A 9855-nucleotide genomic window follows, 5' to 3' on the forward strand; every position below is an offset into this window, starting at 1 on the left:
GTCAAGCTATCCTGCTTCTCCTTCTCTCTAGCATTACCTTGACCTTTCCTCTTCAACTTATCCTATGCCTTTAGGGAATACTAATAAACATCCTCAATTGAAGAAATATTCAGCATACCAACCTCATCCTAAATATTGAATCTCAAACCATTAATGTACCAAGCTACCTTTTCCTTTGACAATTTTCTATGACTAGACTGAATAGTCAACTTGTAGAACTCCTCGGTATAATATTTCATAGTCATATCCTTTTGTTTTAGATTCTATAGTCTTTTAAAAAACTCAAGTTCATAATCAGTAGGAATCAACTTAGCCTTCAATTTAGTTACCATCAATCTCCATCTAGAGATCTTCATTTCACCTTCCTCTTCTCTATCTCTTTGCAATCATTTCTAACAAAGTACAACATGTCTTTTCCAATTAGTTTGTGCCAACCTCACTTTGAGTGGATCCTCAATATCCTCAAGCTCAAAGTAGTCTTCCAATTTACCAATCCAATGAATTAGGTCTCCAAGAGTCAAAGTACTTGAGAAATTAGAAACCTCCATCTTATGCTTTAGCTTCAACTGAAATCTAGGTCTAGCAAACTATCTAGCCCTAGTTCAAATAGGTCTCCCCACATGATTAGTTTTGTCCTCACCACTAGATCTAATAGCTTCAAAATCTTTAGCAATACCCACATGCCTAGGTACACCACCTAAAGAACTTACAATTTCAGCGATCATGTCACTCTTCATCAATGCAATCTCATATTTGAACTCTGTTCTAATCTTCTCTAAGATCCTTTCTTCCAAAGCATCACTAAGATCATCAATTTCCCTGGGATCAAATCTTCTTGGAGGAATCTTCCAAATTTTTTACAAATCTTAAGTAATAGATCCACCAATATAGAAGATCAATTAGCCACATGATCAACCTTCTCTATAAATCTTGGTGTAAATTGCCTTAGCTTGGGTGATCTATCAACACATTCAAGAACAACCTTCACTCTGATGCCATTTGATATAGTGTAAGGTAGGAAAATCCCAAAAGGAGATGTCCAAGCCACTAGAAAATAACCACACAATAGAAATACAACAACAAAGAAACAATAATGCAAGATCTGATACCAAATCACAACTCTTTATTCATAGATATAACTGATTACATGCAATATGCCTAACTATAAGGACTTTTGGGTTAGGGCCAACTACAAATAGCAATTACAAAATTAGTTCTACAAGATCCAACAAGACCCAACTTACAAACCCAATCCTAGCTAGTCGAGATACACAACTATATAAGAACATCAAGAAGAATCCACACTTGTACCCTCAGGTCCACCAAACAATCTTCTTGTTCCTAAGCCACAACCCTAGCTCTTCAAAATTTGCACCTCTACTTCATCCCCTCTCCAAGTTTGAATGAATAGCAACTAACTAATGATTCCACAAAACCACTTACTTATACCCAGCTATGCCACAAGTCAGTCCAACTCATTACAAACTAGATTAAATCCCTTACATTAAACATAGGTCGAGCCATAAGTTGGCTACAACACTAAATTAAATACCCATACATAAATTAAATGCCAAAATTTAGCTCATAGATATCTCAACACGAACAAAAGCAAGACCAATACTAGCACTCGACATATATAGGAACACTCAACATCCACTAAAAAACTCGGTACCAACATGAAACTAAAAACCACTGGTAGTCAACTCCAACATGCAAGCCTGCAAGAAAGACTAGGATGCTCCTACATTAGTTACGGTCCAACAAGGGAGAATCCCTAATCTTATTCTCAGTTGACTAGCCCTGATAGTAGGTATTCCAAAGGTTAAGCTAAAGCACCTTCTGAGTAAAGGTGGTACCAGCTATCTAGACTTCCACTGTATCTTTGAGTTCCCTGACAAGTTGACCTCAACACAAACCCTACACTGAGGTTGAGCATTGAAAAACTTATCTGGTTCAAGGCACACAATGTTTTTGATGGTTTGAGCAATAGCTATTTAAAAAGGCCAAAAAGGAATGGGAAGCCTAGGGAACTTTACCCAAATGGGCACCTTAAGCTTCTGATCATTAGAAACAACAAAATCTTGTGAACAACATTGAAAAACCAAGAGGGAGGATCTGATGGTCGCGAGACCTAGCACAAAAACATGTTCAGCTCTACCTGCACTGCCAAAGTGAAAAAGTAAAAAGCCTTTGGTAATGCTTTGGATGCCTTCAAGGTGTACACCCTAAGGTGTCCAAACCTTGGAAACCCATTCCCGCAACATGCTTTTAGAAGGAGTACAACCCACAAAATACCTAATGAGAGTTTGTTGTTCTAGCCATGTGCATGCACTATCAAACTCCTTGACATTCAAAATAGTATCAGGAGAGGAATTACCTCATGAAACACCTTGGGTAAGAACTTTCATAGGTGTTTGGTTGGTGGAGCCATTCTCTCCAATAGCAACAACAACTGTAGCACCAATATCAACTATTGGGCTAGAGAAGGTCGAGCTCATTATAAATGAAAACTAATTCTTCTAGTAAATGTAGTATGAGAGATGACAAAAACCAACGAGGATTTAGACAAAAGTCATACAAACCCTAGCAAAGCTCATTTTCTCTTCTCCATTAATCCTTCTTTAACTTTCATCTTATTATAGAATTTTTATTCTTATTTGTTTAGATGTTTTGAAATTCAAACTACTATATTTATGTTATCTATTAGAATGGAAGTAAGATATGTGAGGCCTATCACTCCTATTGACTTTTTGTTGCACCTACAAAAATGTGCAACTATTATCATCACTTAATTTTTGAATAGATCTAAATCTCTATAAAATCTTTCTAATTTGTTTCTTTCATATATTAACATTATTGAGTGGATAGGCTTATATGTTGGCAGTTATGCTTCCAATTTTTTAAAATTTCGCTACAAAATTGTCACCCTATCTCACTCCTTTTCAATTACTTTCATTATTTTATTATTTTAATATTATTTATTTATATTCTTTCTATTCTATTTATTTCTTTTAGTTTTCTTTCTGATAAGTTTCCTTGATTTGTTTCAATACAATTTTTAAATTAAAAAATATATTAATTTTAGAATTAAGAAAGAAATGTTAATAAAAAATAATTTAGATAAAATTTTAAAAATTATTAAAAAGATTAAAATTTTAAAAAAATTATACTAGAATTATTTTTTGAAAATAAAATATAATGATAATGATCAATTTTTAAAGAGTTGTATAAAAATTTTAAGCTAATTTTTAAATATGAAAAGGAAACTTCATATTTAAAAAAATTACATGTTATGAAATTATAAAATATAAATTGAAATAGAATGTGTGAAAATAGAAAATATTTAAAATTTCAATTTATTTCTAGAATTCACAATAGAAACATTATTCAAATTTACAAAATATATTATATTTTTAGGAACAATAATCAAAATATTTGTTTTATAATTAGAATACAAAATATGGTTATCAATTTTTTTTAATTACAATTAAATTTATAATTTATAATTAGATATTTTTTTATAATAAGAAAGTGTGATTATTAAAAACTTTAATTTTGCATTAAATAGTCAAAAGAAAATAAATTAATCAATAAATAAAATTCAATCTTGAGTCTTTTTATGAGACATTTTGTTAAAAAATTCATGTGCACAAAGTTTTTTTTTTTTTTTTTTAATTTCATAATTTCTATTCTTTCTATTGTATTTATTTCTTTTAGTTTTATTTCCTACTTTTACAAATTTCCTTATTTATTTCAATTACTATTCCTATTTATTGGAAAAGGGGATATTTTAGAATCATTTATCATTGCCCTTTCTCTATTAGCACTATTTGTTCAATAATAGAAAGATTATGGAGGGATAATGAAGGGTTTTAGCCATGTCTGCATCTTAGTTTGTGAGAATGATAGTTAAATGAGATTTTATTTGAACTTCTGAAATTTTATTTTTAAAGTCTGATTTGTTTTGTGATTCATTTAGTATAATATCATTTTCTTGCTCTGATTTAGGCATAAGAAATTGTGTTATTTAAGAATGGTGACATCTATCTAGTAGAATAAATGTACCCAATTTGACACTTTTTAAGATTACTAATTAATTTGAAAGTCATAACTTTCAAATTAATTAATAAATTTAAAAAAAAACATCATATCAACTGCATTTATTCAGCTATTTAGCCATGAGCTTTAAGAATGGGTATTATTGAAGGTTTGATCTTAATTAATAGTGGAAGAAGAAGCATGTGACAATTGAAAAGAAGGGCAAAAAAATCAAGTTGCAGTGAGATAGCATGCTATGAAACAAAGATTATACATTTAAGGATGATTTGTGCCTCTCTCAAATAGGCTAAGCACTTTTATCAGACCAGTGGATTTAATTGAGACCTTTAAAATTTTATATATTGTGTTTTGAAATATTAATAAGGGAAGAAGACTGAGAAAAATGGTAGTAATAGAAAAAAAGGAAAAGAATAGATCTTATCTCAAAAATCCACAGAATGGAAACCCTAAGTTTCAATAGCAACATCTTTCAAACAAATCTAGTTGTACTATAAATTTGAATAAATCCCCATCTCTAAAGAAAAGAAGGTTTGAACAAATTCCCCCTAAAAATCAATTCAAAGCACTAATTAAGCATCATGAAGAATGAAACAAGGAAATAACCTATCAAAACCAACAACAAACCAATAAATGTCCTATGATCTCAAAGTCATGAATGCATAAAATAACATGAAATCATAAGCATAATGAGGAAGAAGGATGGGAGAAAGTCTACATCCAGAAGGAGATCTGGGATCAAATTGATCTAAATCACAAAAACAATAGGGACCTCGAAGGAAAAATGACACAGAGCTAGGGCTAAAGAGACAAAGAAAGACATAAAAAACAAGAAAATGTTTATGGGAAAACAAAGTATGCAAGAAATACATAAACAAAAGAAACCTCAGCAACCGAATCATTCGAGGAGTTTTCAAACAATAAAAATCTTACCAACTGCTCTAAGGAATGGAAAGCCCTACACAATACAAATCTTCAAGCTCCATAGATCTATCCTAAACCCTATTGAGTATCAAAATCCAATAGAATTCTTGTTAACCCTAAACCTATAAACCATCCATATTTTTCCTCAAATCTAGTTCATTCAAAAAAATTGAATTCACTCACATCACCCATATTCCAATTTTGTCAATTTCTAGTTCATAAACTAGGAACAAAATTACCACAACCACTCATTAGCAAGAAAAAAGAAGAAAAGGTAGCCACTACCATCATTATCAACAATAAGGTAAGAACAGAGAGATGGTCTAACTATGATGAAAGGGGTTTGTATGTGGTATAGACAGGGCCAAAATTAGAATGGCCAAAAATGGTTAATTGGTTCAAATCCGTGAACACTAAATAGGTAAGTATAACTTTTCTCTTAGACACTTTATTTTTCCTACATTGTATAAATTTAAGTATTAGGAAATCTTTGCTTGAAAATTCTCTAAATTATATTAATGTATACAGTCAAAACTTTCTAAAATGGAAACCCAACATTAATGAAACCCTAGTTAGCTCCCTAAACCTCCCAAGATGAATAACATTAAATAACATCCCATCTAAATTATATGACATCAAGATTTTCATTCAAATTGGAGAGCTTTTCTAGGGGGATCAAGGGTTATGAACCTCACCATATCAAATCTACATCAGTAAAATTCTTAATTAACTTCAAACCATAATTCTATCACCTAGAGTATATCAAAATTATCACAAATAGATCACTATACAAAATCAATTTCTCTATATATCAATAAAAAATTAGACACATGAAATTTCTCAAAGACATGAGAAGGGTGGAAAAAAAAAATTCAAATTTTGAAGAAATTGAGTTGGATACTAGCTTAGAGAAACAATATCAAAAATTGGTGAGAAAAGGATAGTACAATAATTACAAAAGAGGAGAGATCATACAACAAAATAAGATAGATAATCTTCTTACATATACAAATAGGGAGATAGGAGAAGCTAAGATAACAATACCATAGATCATACAAAGCATACTCAAAAGTGTTGAAAATAAATCTAGAAAATCAAAGGGAGAAGATATTAATTAGATCACATAGTACAGATATACAGATGGAGTTAATTTATTAAACTCACTAAGTAAAAAGTTGCAAGCTTAAAAGAAGAAACAGTGCACTCAGAAAAAGAAATGTTGGAACTAGAGGAGAATATTTGGAGTATTAAGCAACTCAATGAAGAAATTACACTCAAAATAAATGACACTGTTGATCATATAGAGATTCTACAACTAAAAGAGGTACAAGAAAATAAAACCAAAGGAAAGTCTAAATTAGAAAGTAAAAAGCATCAAAACAAAGTTCTCAAGAAGAAAAGAGAAAAGGAAAAATAACAGTTGGAAAAGGTACAACAACTAGAGAATGATAACCCGATATCTTCAAGAAATCTTTTAGAGACCCCTATTCATGAAAATGATAGTTTTAAAGCTATTAAATATATATAAAATGTGCGGCTTTTCATAACAAGGCATCTTCAAAGCACGAGAAAGAATAGCCCTAATTTGAAAAAAAATAAGTCCAAAAGAAAATTAGTCTCAATTGAAAATATACAAAATTATTTGGAACCAAATGGCTTAATAATTGAAGCAAAAAATGAAAAATGGAATAAAGAAGGCTCAATTCCACTAGCAACATCAACACAATGGAGAAATATCACCATAAAAAAAAGAGCCAAAAAATGGAGCTACAAATTTTGGGAAACACCAGTCAATGGAAAAGATACATGTGAAGCAATAGTTAGCAAGGAAACACAAAAGGCTGAAGAACCTTGAAAAAATAAAGAAATTTCTACTCCAACAGAAGGAGCAACATTCTTAAGAACTCCAAATTCTCAAGAAAAAAACACTAGTCATGAACAAGAAGAACATAATGAGATAGGAATTTGGAAAAATTAGGAGGAATATGGAATTATGTTGGATAGAGAATATTCCAATGAAAAGGAAAAGTACAAAGAAGGGAAAACATAAATGGAGGAAAACATAGAACAAGATGAGTATCAAAATGATCTATGAGAATAGATAATTAAAGAACTAAAAGATGAAAAATAAAATGAGAAAGAAGAAAGCAATAAAGTAAGCATCAGTAATGCTCAAGAAAATCTAGAAAATCTTGGAATCTCAATAAATTGGGAAGGCATCAAAATACTAAATTGTGGCAAAAAAAAGTCAAAATGAGAGAGGAAATCACTCAAAGAGCTAAGAGAGGTAGATGTTTAGGCAAAAGAACAAAGAAAGCTTATTAAAATTCTAAAAGCTGGGAAGGGAAAGAGCCTTCCCATGTCAATATGAGGATTACAACATGAAATGCTAGAGGCCTTAATACCCCTAGAAAAAAACTTATTAAAGAGAAACATATCTCTTTTTTAATATAAAATTATATTAATAGAAGAAAAAAACTTAATAAAGAAGAAGGAATCAAATTAGAGAGCACTAGTACAAAAACAACAATATGTGACTAAAAAAAAAAACCTAAAATCTGTATATATATGACTAAACTAAGTCACATGACTAATAGCAGTAAATATTCAATCATTTATAACACTACTAAATTTACTACTAAGAAATGTTAGTCATTTATTTGATCAATAATTTTGATCGTTGATTTAGTGATATATTTAGTAGTATATTAAATAATTGATTTAGTAGGATATTTATTAATGTTGCTAGTCACATATTTCGTAGTATATTTAATCACATATTTATCTATATATTTGATAGTTGATTTAGTCACATATTTAGTAGCATATTCAATCATATATTTGATCACATATTTAGTATATTCAGTCAAATGTTTAGTGGTATATTTAGCGGCATATCTAGTAGTATATTTGATCAAATATTTAATAGTATATTGAATATTGTATATGGTCATAATAGGGCATGATGGAATCAAACCACCATGCATGTGCTTGTAAAGCAGGAGCTCTTCCATTGAACTAGTAGCCTTTAAAGAATGATCATACAATGTGTGACTTTCTACATTGTCTTGGTTCTTATCTTTTGAGTTATTCCCAATCACGTCTTTAGTGATTTATACCTTGTTTTTATATATAATTAGTGTACCTTCATCTTATTTTTTCTTATAAGTAAAATTGATTATTGCACATAGAATTAGCTAATTTTTCTTTATCTACATGATGTAAGTTCTACATCATATAGTTAGAAATATCAATCAACATATTAATTGCACATCACCATTGTCAAAAATTGTTTAAACATCTAATAAGTTCCAAGGTCTATATGCATAAAGAAGAAGATTAACTTGGGAAATGCTTTGAGTTCCATTCTAATCAAGGGCTATCATTCATGACTAATTTTGATTACAATAGAGTTAAAAAAATTTATGGATTTAATTTGTTCCAGATACAAGTTGTAAAGTAAGCAAAAAAAGATAGTCCATTCAATGTTTATGGTGAAGCTTTATGGTATTCTCCCTAGTTTATTACCCTTAAGACTTATGCATATGATCATAGAATACCCACGATGGTTGAGTTAGAAATTAAAAAAGAAAACAAAAAACTCACATCCATAAATGACCAAAATGATCCTCATGAAGAGAGTAGAGACAACACAATCTCTAACTCTGCAAACTATGGTTATTAGTCTCAACAAAAATCTAATTAGATGAAGGTCAACATTTAGTTGTGGATGCTCTAGAGAAGGGAAGATTGAGTCCAAATGTACTTATTTTATCAGAAAAATCTATATCTAATTGTAAACATTAGCTTTCTAAGTAGCTTACTGATGCTACTCACCAACCATCCACTCATGATGCTGAATTTTGTGTTGTAATATCTGCACTCAAAAAGACTTGATGATGGTCCTTGTGCATACACATTATTGCTTAATGCTCACTATCAACAACTTTAGTATATTATGCAAGGTTTACGACCATCCAAAACTTCTTATGGTCATACATATACTGCAACCCTTCCATAACTTATTGTTTTTTCTATTGCATAACTTGCAAGTGATTCTTCAATTTTTTTTGTTGAGGAATCATAGTATGCCTTAGATCTTGTAATGCGGGGTAGCAAAAAAAACCCCATAGAAATCCATTGCAAATAATAATTTTGGCAATGTTCATAAATATATCAATGGGCATAAAACATAGAAGTAGCAAGATTAGCCAAATAAGGACAAAAATAAGAATCAAACATGTGCCATATTTGACAAAGATGATATTCTTACTTTCTTTCTTAAAATTCATACTGCAAATCATTCATGAAAGCACTAATAAAACCTTTTAGACCATTTTATCTAGTTGATGCCATGAAAAACACTAATAAATCTTATCAACAAATTAATTATTCATTTCAGGCATGAAATCTCTAAATGCCTAATTAGCCATAGTAAAACTATTTAAGTTAAAATCTACTTTTGCAATGAACATTCATGAATATCAAGTGTTGGCTAGAGAATAGGCTATATTATTTTTAATCCCCTCAATCCAAGATGAGCAACTTAAAATCTTGATTGAACCCCACCCATTACAAAGGATAAATATTGACACTAGAAAATATATTTTCAATATCATGGCATTTGACATTAATATTCAGTTTATATTTAGCACATGTGCACCATCATTGTACTCAGACAATCATTCCAAATCAAATCATTCTGATGCTAATGTTGCATATCATTAAAAAGTTCTTAGTCACCTATAAGCATAACTATTAATAAAAAATATGCACTATGTTGTAATAGAAAAGTGAATGTAAAAGCCTAACAGGTCACAAAGACAATATTTTCAAAAAAGTATCAATAAATCCCCTTAAAAAAATATAACAAAG

This window comes from Cupressus sempervirens, chromosome 3 (genome assembly GCF_028749045.1).
Source record: "Cupressus sempervirens isolate cs-2001-9-10 chromosome 3, ASM2874904v1, whole genome shotgun sequence".
Taxonomy (NCBI): Eukaryota; Viridiplantae; Streptophyta; class Pinopsida; order Cupressales; family Cupressaceae; genus Cupressus; species Cupressus sempervirens.